This window comes from Haemaphysalis longicornis, unplaced genomic scaffold (assembly GCF_048455015.1).
Source record: "Haemaphysalis longicornis isolate Haplotype H1 unplaced genomic scaffold, Haemaphysalis longicornis Haplotype H1 scaffold_1, whole genome shotgun sequence".
NCBI classification, from domain to species: domain Eukaryota; kingdom Metazoa; phylum Arthropoda; class Arachnida; order Ixodida; family Ixodidae; genus Haemaphysalis; species Haemaphysalis longicornis.
The window spans coordinates 242,926,838-242,935,770 of NW_027526203.1; the positions used below are offsets into that span (position 1 = coordinate 242,926,838).

The window sequence follows — 8,933 nt, forward strand, 5'->3', positions numbered from 1 at the left end:
GGACAACGTTTCTACTAGAAATGACATTCAGAAGAACTGCGAGCTGGGCGTGTTGGTACATGTTCATGGTGGGACAAGCGCTACAGTAACAAGGACAAGTGAGTACACGGGACAAAGCGCTTTGTCCCGTGTACTCACTTGTCCTTGTTACTGTAGCGCTTTTCCCACCATGAAAGTTTCTACATTTAATTATATACATTCCCAGTCCGCCCACTCTATTTTTGCTCGGGGCAATGTGGATTGCCGCAAAATATTATACTGCTCCTTACCGAAGATTTGTTCAATCCGTACAGAGGCAAGTGACGCATTTTTATGTATACGTATACATAGGCGAGTTTGCGCGGCAGTGAATAAGGATATTCAAATGTGTTTTCGCAGGCATCCTGGCCCGAATATCATCCTGGAAAGGATTTGTGCCGCTTGCTAGGCTCACGTACGGTGTCTACCTTTTGCACGGACTGTTCCTTCTCCTTCGAATGGGCCTGGTGAAAACTCGCTTCAACCTGGACGAGTTTTTTCAGGTACGACTTTCGGCGGCACAGGGGAAAAGAATGCTACCCAGATGACGTGAGCAGCCGAGCATTCCAATGTACACCTCCATACAGAACACTTTACTCATGAACGTACTCGGAATTCTTTATGATCAGAGTGGAATCAAACGAACAAAGAAAATTCTGATGAGCTTAAGTGTACCACGAACATACAACGTCACTCTGATTGGAAGATTGTGTCATTGGAATTGCACCCGGGCCAATTTTAAAGCAAACTTTTAATCAAATGGTATAAATAATAAAAATAGAAAGAAGTGTGGTGAGTGATCTTTTAGGTTCCTGTGCTGAAATTGAGTCACTATAAGTTACCCGCCGCGGTGGCTCAGTGGCTAAGGCGTTGCACTGCTTAGCACGACGTCGCGGGTTCGATTCCCGGCCGCGGCGGCATCCTTTCTGATGGAGGCGAAAAGCAAAAACGCCCGTGTGTACAAGATTTCGGCGCACGTTAAAGATCGCCAGGTGGTCAAAATTAATCCGGAGCCCTCCACTACGGCGTGCCTCATCGCCTGCGTTGCATCGGCGCGTTAAACCCTACAATCAAAATAAAAAAAATCAAAGAGTCACTATAAGTTCAATTCGTTTAATTTTGTGGTCTGACCAAATATACGGAACATTAAAATAGTTTTGAGGCCGTAAAGCAGCAACTTCTAACGCTTGAAATACAAAATAAAATTATTTTGCGAAGGTGAGGAGATTGAGCTTTACATGCGCTTACTGATCGAATACGTAAAGTGGTGCACCCGGAGGCGAGTCTGCTCTCGGTTTTTTCTTTATGCAATAAAAAACTCGGCTTCAGTGGAGTTCGGTCTTTATTATTCCCCCCGCATGCATCGTTCCCGTTCCGTTCGGTAAAAAAGGTAAGAAATGCCCCCCGCTGAGCAATAGAAAGTGGCAACCTGAAATACCGTCGCAAAGTGAATAAAAAAACTCGACTCAAATGGGCGTGTAATAATACTTTGTGTAGTTGCGTATATTTGCTATTACAAAATCGTATTTGTACGCTCTCAACGCCACTATCAATCCCACCTTGTACCAAACCCGGCGTTGACACTCCTTCCGGCGTTTGTTTCCAGTTGAGCAGTAATAGCTACTGCATTTTAATAAAGTGCGTTGTTGGGCTAGTTGGTGCAGCCCATTTGAGGCGCAAATAGTGCAGCCGAAGCACTCAGCTCGTGTCCGCACTACTTGTCGTTCGTGTTAGCTTGCGCTGTTTTTTTCTGAGTAGTGCAGTTTTCAGTGCCACCGCTGTTGCAACGAATCAGGACAAAAACGGCGGAAGTCAGCCATTATCGCAAAAGAATGGCTCACACACTACAGTACTACGCTTCAGCCTAGCTTCTACATCCAGGCTGCAGTACCGGTTCGCTGTAACCACGCTACAACGAATGGCTACAGTGAAGTAGAAGTAGAATGGCCTTGGCATGGCGTGAATACGAATCAACCGGCTACGGCTGCGCGGGGTTGCCCGCGCAGCCGTATGAAATTAATTAATGAAATTGACACGGGCCATGAAGCAGCAGCGGAGCATGAAGGGCCCTCAAAAAGTCAAGCCCAATTCGCTATCAGGTTGAAAATTCCCGCGCGACAGGAGAATTGGACATCTTGGAATGTTCGTTTTTGGAGCGCAGCTGTTGTACGCTAGTTTCCAGAAAATATATGCATGCGTAGACGGAGTGCGTAGACAAGTAAACGCCGCACCGTCGATGCAGCTAGAAATAGCTACGGTGTACTCACTGTGGTCACCACCTGCGTGTTCTGGAGGAACGCTTTACACCTGCGCCGCACTCTCTTTGCTTACAAGCGGCGTTCCATCCGTAGATGGTGCTGCAGCCAAGTCTACGTGCAAACTAAATAATAAACTGCATATAAAACTTAAATGGCCAGTTTGTGTCTTTGGCTGGTGACGTCGCGCAATGCATAGGGAACGCTACCTCAGTTGCGTTCCTATACAGCTCTGCTGGTCATCCACCTTCACAGAATGAAATGGTGCTGATTTTTTAGCTAGCTTTCAAACCTTGTAAACAAAGGAAGTTTGCTTTCCGAATTCAGCGTTCATCAGAAATACAGCCGCTGACGTCGTTTCTCAAATGTGGACTTCCTTCCGAGTATCACGTCTTAAAGGAGCCATGACGAGAAAACACAAGTTTGGTTCGTTCAAAAGATTGCCTCGTTAGAATCATGCTGACACCACTTGTAACGTAAACTTCGCTCAAATAAGCTATATAATTAGGAAAAAAAGGAATGCCATGAAGAGAAAACACAAGTTTGGTTCGTTCAAAAGATTGCCTCGTTAGAATCATGCTGACACCACTTGTACCGTAAACTTCGCTCAAATAAGCTATATAATTAGTAAAAAAAGGAATGCGACCCACTAGCTCATTTCCCGCAACAGAACGAATGATGTCATACCAGCCACCTCTGCAATTGGCGCAGGGCGGCAAAAGCAAACGTGAATTAGACAGAGCTTATAAGCTTCAAAAACGAGCTATTTGCGCGTAAATTTAAGGCACATTCTTTTTAAAGCCGTAATAATGGTGGGACAAACAGGGGAAGTTACGAAAGCGCACGTAAACATAGAAGTACCGATGCTACTGCTGTTGGTACTGCGTGCACTATGCTTGGTTTAGCTGCACAGGACAGCGGGGCTTTCGGGTTATCTCAGACGACACTGGCCGATTGACGCAAGCAACGGTGTTTTACGTGACCATATTTGTCGAACGAGTACTATGTTTCACGAAACGGATATTTTCTCCCTGAACAAGCCAGGTTTAAATACGGTCAAAAACAAACCAAAGGCAGAAAACGCCTTGCCCTGGTATGGTGGCGCCATCTAGGTTTACTAAACGTAAATAAGGCTTCCCAATCGGCTGCAGAGCGGTTTGTTCCTGTGAGGTCATTGCAGACCACGAAAACGCACGATTCAGCGGGAAAATCAAAATTTTAACTTCAATTAAATAATTTCTCAGCGAATAAAGCATCGTTTTCATTCGGACAAGCTCTGGCGGCATATAAAACACGAAATCTTTCGAATAACACAAACTTGTATTTTGTCTTCATAGCTCCTTTAATCCTTACGCCATCGTTAAAGCAATCTGGTGAACATCAATGCGAACTAAAAAAAGGGCAATTTTTGCTTCATGCTCTGAAACTTCGTAACAGAAAATAATGTCCTTAAGCACAAGTTTTATATGAATCCTGTAACACTTGTTCATCCTCTTTTTTTTCAAGCTTAGACACTTTCCCAACACGGTTAATGAGCGCGTGCACTGTTAGTTTAAGTGGCCGCAAAGTACCAGAGCCAGACATTGCTGGTCTAGACGTATTAGTTAAATTAGAAACCCGATCAATACATTTTTCTCTTCTCCTCAATGTTCTTCAAAATACGAGCAGTTCTTGCTTGCTTCAGTAACGTCACACAAGCAATATCACCGCTATTGGCTGGCTCCCCTTCTACTGTAGCAATAAAGACATTCAGTAGTCACTTGGAAGAAAATCGCAAAAAATCAGAGTAGACACTAGAACAGGTATATGATGCGGCAAGCAAATCAAGCTGTGGCGCTCTGGGCGGGCGACATAGCCTGTGGTTGGCATATACACGTAATACAAATTCAGTGAAACTTCGTTAATGCCGGGACGCTAACAGGAAGGGACATATGTATGGGTTTATATACTGATAGATCACCGGGAGTAGTTCCCAAACATATCATACCAGGCTGCTAAAGCTCTCTGATAGGCAAAAACATGGACAAAACTTACAAGCACATGAGGTCTTCATATGAGGCAGAGAATGTGAAAGCACCTATTTCCGACCACCGAACGTCTCCTCTCATTGTCATTTTTATTCATTTTCCCCCTGCTTCTTTCTGTCTTTACCTCGTTACTTTGTATGGAAACATACCAAGCAACGAGGGCACTTAGCGGCAACGTACACTTTCCCACTCGGCCAATTGCTACTTCTCTAGTTAGCCTGCTCTAATTAGTCATGTAGGCCTCGGTCCATGTCTCCAACGCATGTTTCGAAGTCGCAGCTCCAAGGCATTCACTAGGTCCACATTTAGTCAGCTGGAGTCATGGATCTGTGGTGGTGCTGAGAATGTGTGCTTGGCTCGCATTCTAGAGGTGCCAGGTTCGATTAAACGCAGGCTAAACTTTACCCGACTTTTTTAAGCGAAGCTTTCTATGCCTCCCCTTAGGCGTTGACCCCAGAATAAAACACACCGCATGAAAGCCATCTTTAATCCCACTGCAGGAAAGAAAACTTTGCACAAGGGGTTGCACAAGGGTTTGCACAAAGGGTACATCACTTATATCTCACATAATATTACTGTGGGACGTTTTTGCGCACCTATTCAACACCTCGTAATACGCAAAGAATAGTTTGGCAGCACACACGGTGAGCGATGATGACGATGAAATACATTCACTAAGCAGAAGTAAACTTTGGCTTTGGACTTTGGTCGTGTGGGCGTGGACGTTGCCTTTTTATACTAATATTTTTTATGAAAAGGCCAATTCGATGATTTTTTAAATCATCAAATTGGCTTTTTCTGGAAAATATTGGTTGCTTTCGCCCTATTCGTTCACTTTATGTTGGCTTTAAAAGTTTAAACCTGTCATAGCCTAGCTGGAGCCGGTCTCATGCCTCACATTTTTTTTCTTTTTTTTTCTTCAGAAAGGGAAGGGGGGACAGGGAGTTGGAATTGAATTTGGACGCTGGCTTTATACTTTAGCCGAGTTGGGAAGATGGGAGAGTGGATTTTTGACAATGGCTTTGACTTAGGTTGCATGGGACAACGATTCGTTTTTTATCCTTCTCATAAAAAAGGGGTTTTGATTTTTTGTTTAATAATTTATTTACAGAAGCTTTCCTGACACATTCGGCGTCAATCAGGGCTTTCTATGCTTGTTTTTTTTATTCTTTGGGCTGACGGTGATTTTCTGAACCATCTATTTACCACGATGCCGCAATGTCGACGTACCGAATAAAGTAATGCTTTCCCTACAAAACTACAAAACGATGTCACTGGTGGGGGCCATTTTCTTCAGTCAGCGAGGTGTGTGACAGACATAACAAGTGACGAAAAAGTACTTTTGGAACGCCCTAGAAAGACCTTGTAGTATGTGTGGAAGATGAGGAATGAAACACATTTAGGAACCTTGATTTGCATTTTCCTGGGATTGCTGCTAGAACGGGCAGCTTGCTTGCGCATAATTAGGGGGGGGGGAGGGTTATGGGGGGAATATAAAGGAGCGAACTTTGCTAATTTTACTACCAGGCGAACCCTTCGAGAACTAACAAACCTGCCATGTCTTCGTTAATACACAAATTTAGTTCATTTTACTGTCCAGTAAACCCTGTTGTGCGCAGTCGTGGGTGCATGTCACTTCTTAACTCTCTATTGCATTTTTCAGTTGACAAATACGTTGGGGATAATAGCCATCAGCTACTACTTCGCTTACCTGCTGTTTCTGGCGTGTGAAGCTCCCATTGCGAACTTTTACAAACACGTCTTTGAAAAGACAGGAGCAAAAGCAGCCCAGGATGCCACAGCCTTGGAGCATACCACCGGCCCTAAACCACCTCCTCCGACGGTCTCCGTAATCTTCCACAAGGACGCAATGTGACGGTCGACAACTTGAACCAGCGCCTAAGTACAAATATAATGTGGTGTAAACTAAGATAATGGTTCTTTGTTGTTCATTGCTCATTACGATGCACTGTAAACGGATAAAGCAGCTTTTTCGAGCTGTTTTTGTAGAAGAGCTCTAGATAAGCGCATTATTATTGTTAATGTTGCTATTACTATTGATATTTCTGGCCACAACCAGTGGCCACTCAGTAAGCAACCTGTCTCTCTGCTAGGTGCCTAGGTGCGGTAAAGCCGATCTTAAATTTGTTTACAGAAATTAGCTAAGAAGCTACTCTACGTAAACGTCAGTTGTGCTGAATTTATTTGTGAGGTCTTATTAATAATCCTTCTTAAAACAACAAAAAATAATTTCCCCTCACCTCATATAGCACCCGCAAGGCACCTCACTGTCCGCTCCTCAGATTTCAGAGCCCTTACAACATTTATTCAACCCATGTCGGCGTTGGCAATAGCTCATTCTACCTCGTTAGTTCAGAACCTTTCACAGTAAAATACGCCCTCCCTCTTTGTGATGGCAGGGATGGGGAGGGAAGTATCTTTCCTTCCCATCACACTTAATGGTATATATCTTTCATTGTTTAATTGTAATAGTGCTTCACCTCTTCTTTTGCTGCTTGCATCGTATGTTGTCTATTCGTATGCATAGTATGCCGTTCGTGTTAAGTACGTTACAGCAAGGCTATCGTGGCAAAGGTTCCCTCGTCAGTGAACACCAACACACTGAACACCAACACACTTTGAGGAAGAAAGCGCCATTAGACACCCTTGGCTTCCTCGATTTTTCGTGACCGTAGAGGATTTCTAGACAGATCGCGAAGCTATAGCACACACAGGGATGTCCGTTTTCCTCACGGAAGGAGCTCGACACTTGGACTGGAGTGCGGCACACGGCCTGAACGTGTTGAGAACGCATTAATTCCATCGATGCTGCGTAGGTAAGGTGATCAAGTGGTCCGAGTACGGGGCGCACATAGGCCAAGGTTCCGTGAATTTTTGTTCTGCGTGTGCAGGAACGCTTTGCGGCAAAGCCGACTTTATCGCGAATGCTCACCACAACATGCCTGTAGCTCTTGTTTTATCAAAACGTTACCCAAAACAGTTATATGATAAGTGGCCGCTAAGATGAATGTAACATTATGACCAATTTCATTTACATTTCAAAGTTAGGTAGTTCGCAGTGAAGCTGAAAGGTTTTTGAATTCCCGCGGGCTGTTAATACATGTGCTTGGAGGAAAGAGCAGAGCCCCAACATTGTTTCCCAGAATAAAACAAGAGCTTCCAAATTTCATTTAGCAATCACAAAGCCATAGCCGTTACCATTAGCCAATGGTGAGGAAAATAAATACTTGTGCATTCTCTAACCATATGTGGGATGTGTATTTTGCACAGCTTCTCTGGTCATCCACCTTTCAGCCTCAACCATTCGCTCGGAGCGGTCACCCAGCCATGAGGAGTCCTCAATGGGGAATCGGGCGGCTCACACGGCTGCACAAGAGTGTGTTCCACATCCTCACTGCTTCCGCCTTGTTGGCTATACCTATGCGGCCCCTTCATCCCAAGCGGTGCAAATTATTCGATATAAAAAGGACAAGAAAACCGCCTCCGAAACCTCACTCCGCCATGCTTCCTCGCGTCTCTTGCCGGACTTTCCCGAACCGCCGATGTTTTCACCAATAAGTCATTTGCCAACGCCAGCTATGCCCCTAAAATCTTGGAAGATGGCAGGCCCCTCTATGTGCGCCTATACACCCTCCCTTTTTCCTTCTTATGACTCACTGCTGCGAAAGCTGACCTTCACAACCTCATCTGGTTTCACCCCAAATTCATACGCACGTTCACACCCCTATAATAACTCGTCAACCACTACCTAACCCTCATACTGTCGACGTCCCTACCTTCCCACTGAAAGCACAATTCTCCATATATAGCGGTCTTGCACGAGCAGTTTACTAAGAGCTGCTAGTCTGCTGCCAACGCCATCCCGGCCCACCCACCCGGCGCACCAACCTCCTCGGGGACACACATCCAGACCTTTTGTCTTGAAGCCACCAGAGTGAGTCACCCTCTCCCGATCCACCTTCTCTCCAAATAGGCCTAGAACCTCCGTCCATATAAAAGTACTCCTCCTCCTTCTTCACAGAGTGGAATGACCCCTAATTTTTTTCATTCTTATTTCTGTATTTTGTCTGTGTTAAACACAGCTGTTTGCATTTCATAAGTACAGGCTTTACATGGTTTTACAGACCTGCATGACGAAATTGTTTTGCTGTTGTACCATGACGGTTTTGTTTAAGTTTTATTGTATGTAGTGTATATACTTTAGGCGAAAGCTTTTCGTCTATTTCGTGTTTTTTTAGTGGCGCTGCACTACAAGACCCATCGATTGTACATAAGCACGTTAATAAACTCTCAATTATTGTAATTTCAATTATTATATAATCTTTTTCTGTCATCAAATACCACTGGTGTTTTTGTGCGAAAGTTCTTCGGAAAGCGCACTCGTAGAGTAAAGGATTTTGGATCAATTGATCCACCACGGGGCTTCCCCACCATGCGGCTACGTGAGAAAAATTAAACACTTATCACGAAGATAGATAACTTGGTAGGGCACATCAGGTGTAAATGCGATACTGAAATGATTTAGCACGGGGACAAACATAGGCTTTGAAACTAACATATTATCTATCTGATAAATTCTTGCCGGTGCTTGTTAGCGCTGTTGTGAGGAGCT

At 44.4% G+C, this 8,933-nt stretch overlaps 1 pseudogene across 1 annotated transcript in view; it reads left to right on the forward strand.

Moving 5' to 3' along the window:
• Positions 1-8,633, forward strand: part of LOC144143409 (nose resistant to fluoxetine protein 6-like) — a 48,344-nt pseudogene extending 39,711 nt beyond the window's left edge. Inside the window, exons 15-16 of the transcript XR_013317086.1 lie at positions 379-521; positions 5,964-8,633. The product of XR_013317086.1 is annotated as a nose resistant to fluoxetine protein 6-like (transcript). The remainder of the gene's footprint in view (positions 1-378; positions 522-5,963) is intronic.
• The last annotated feature ends 300 nt before the right edge of the window (positions 8,634-8,933 follow it).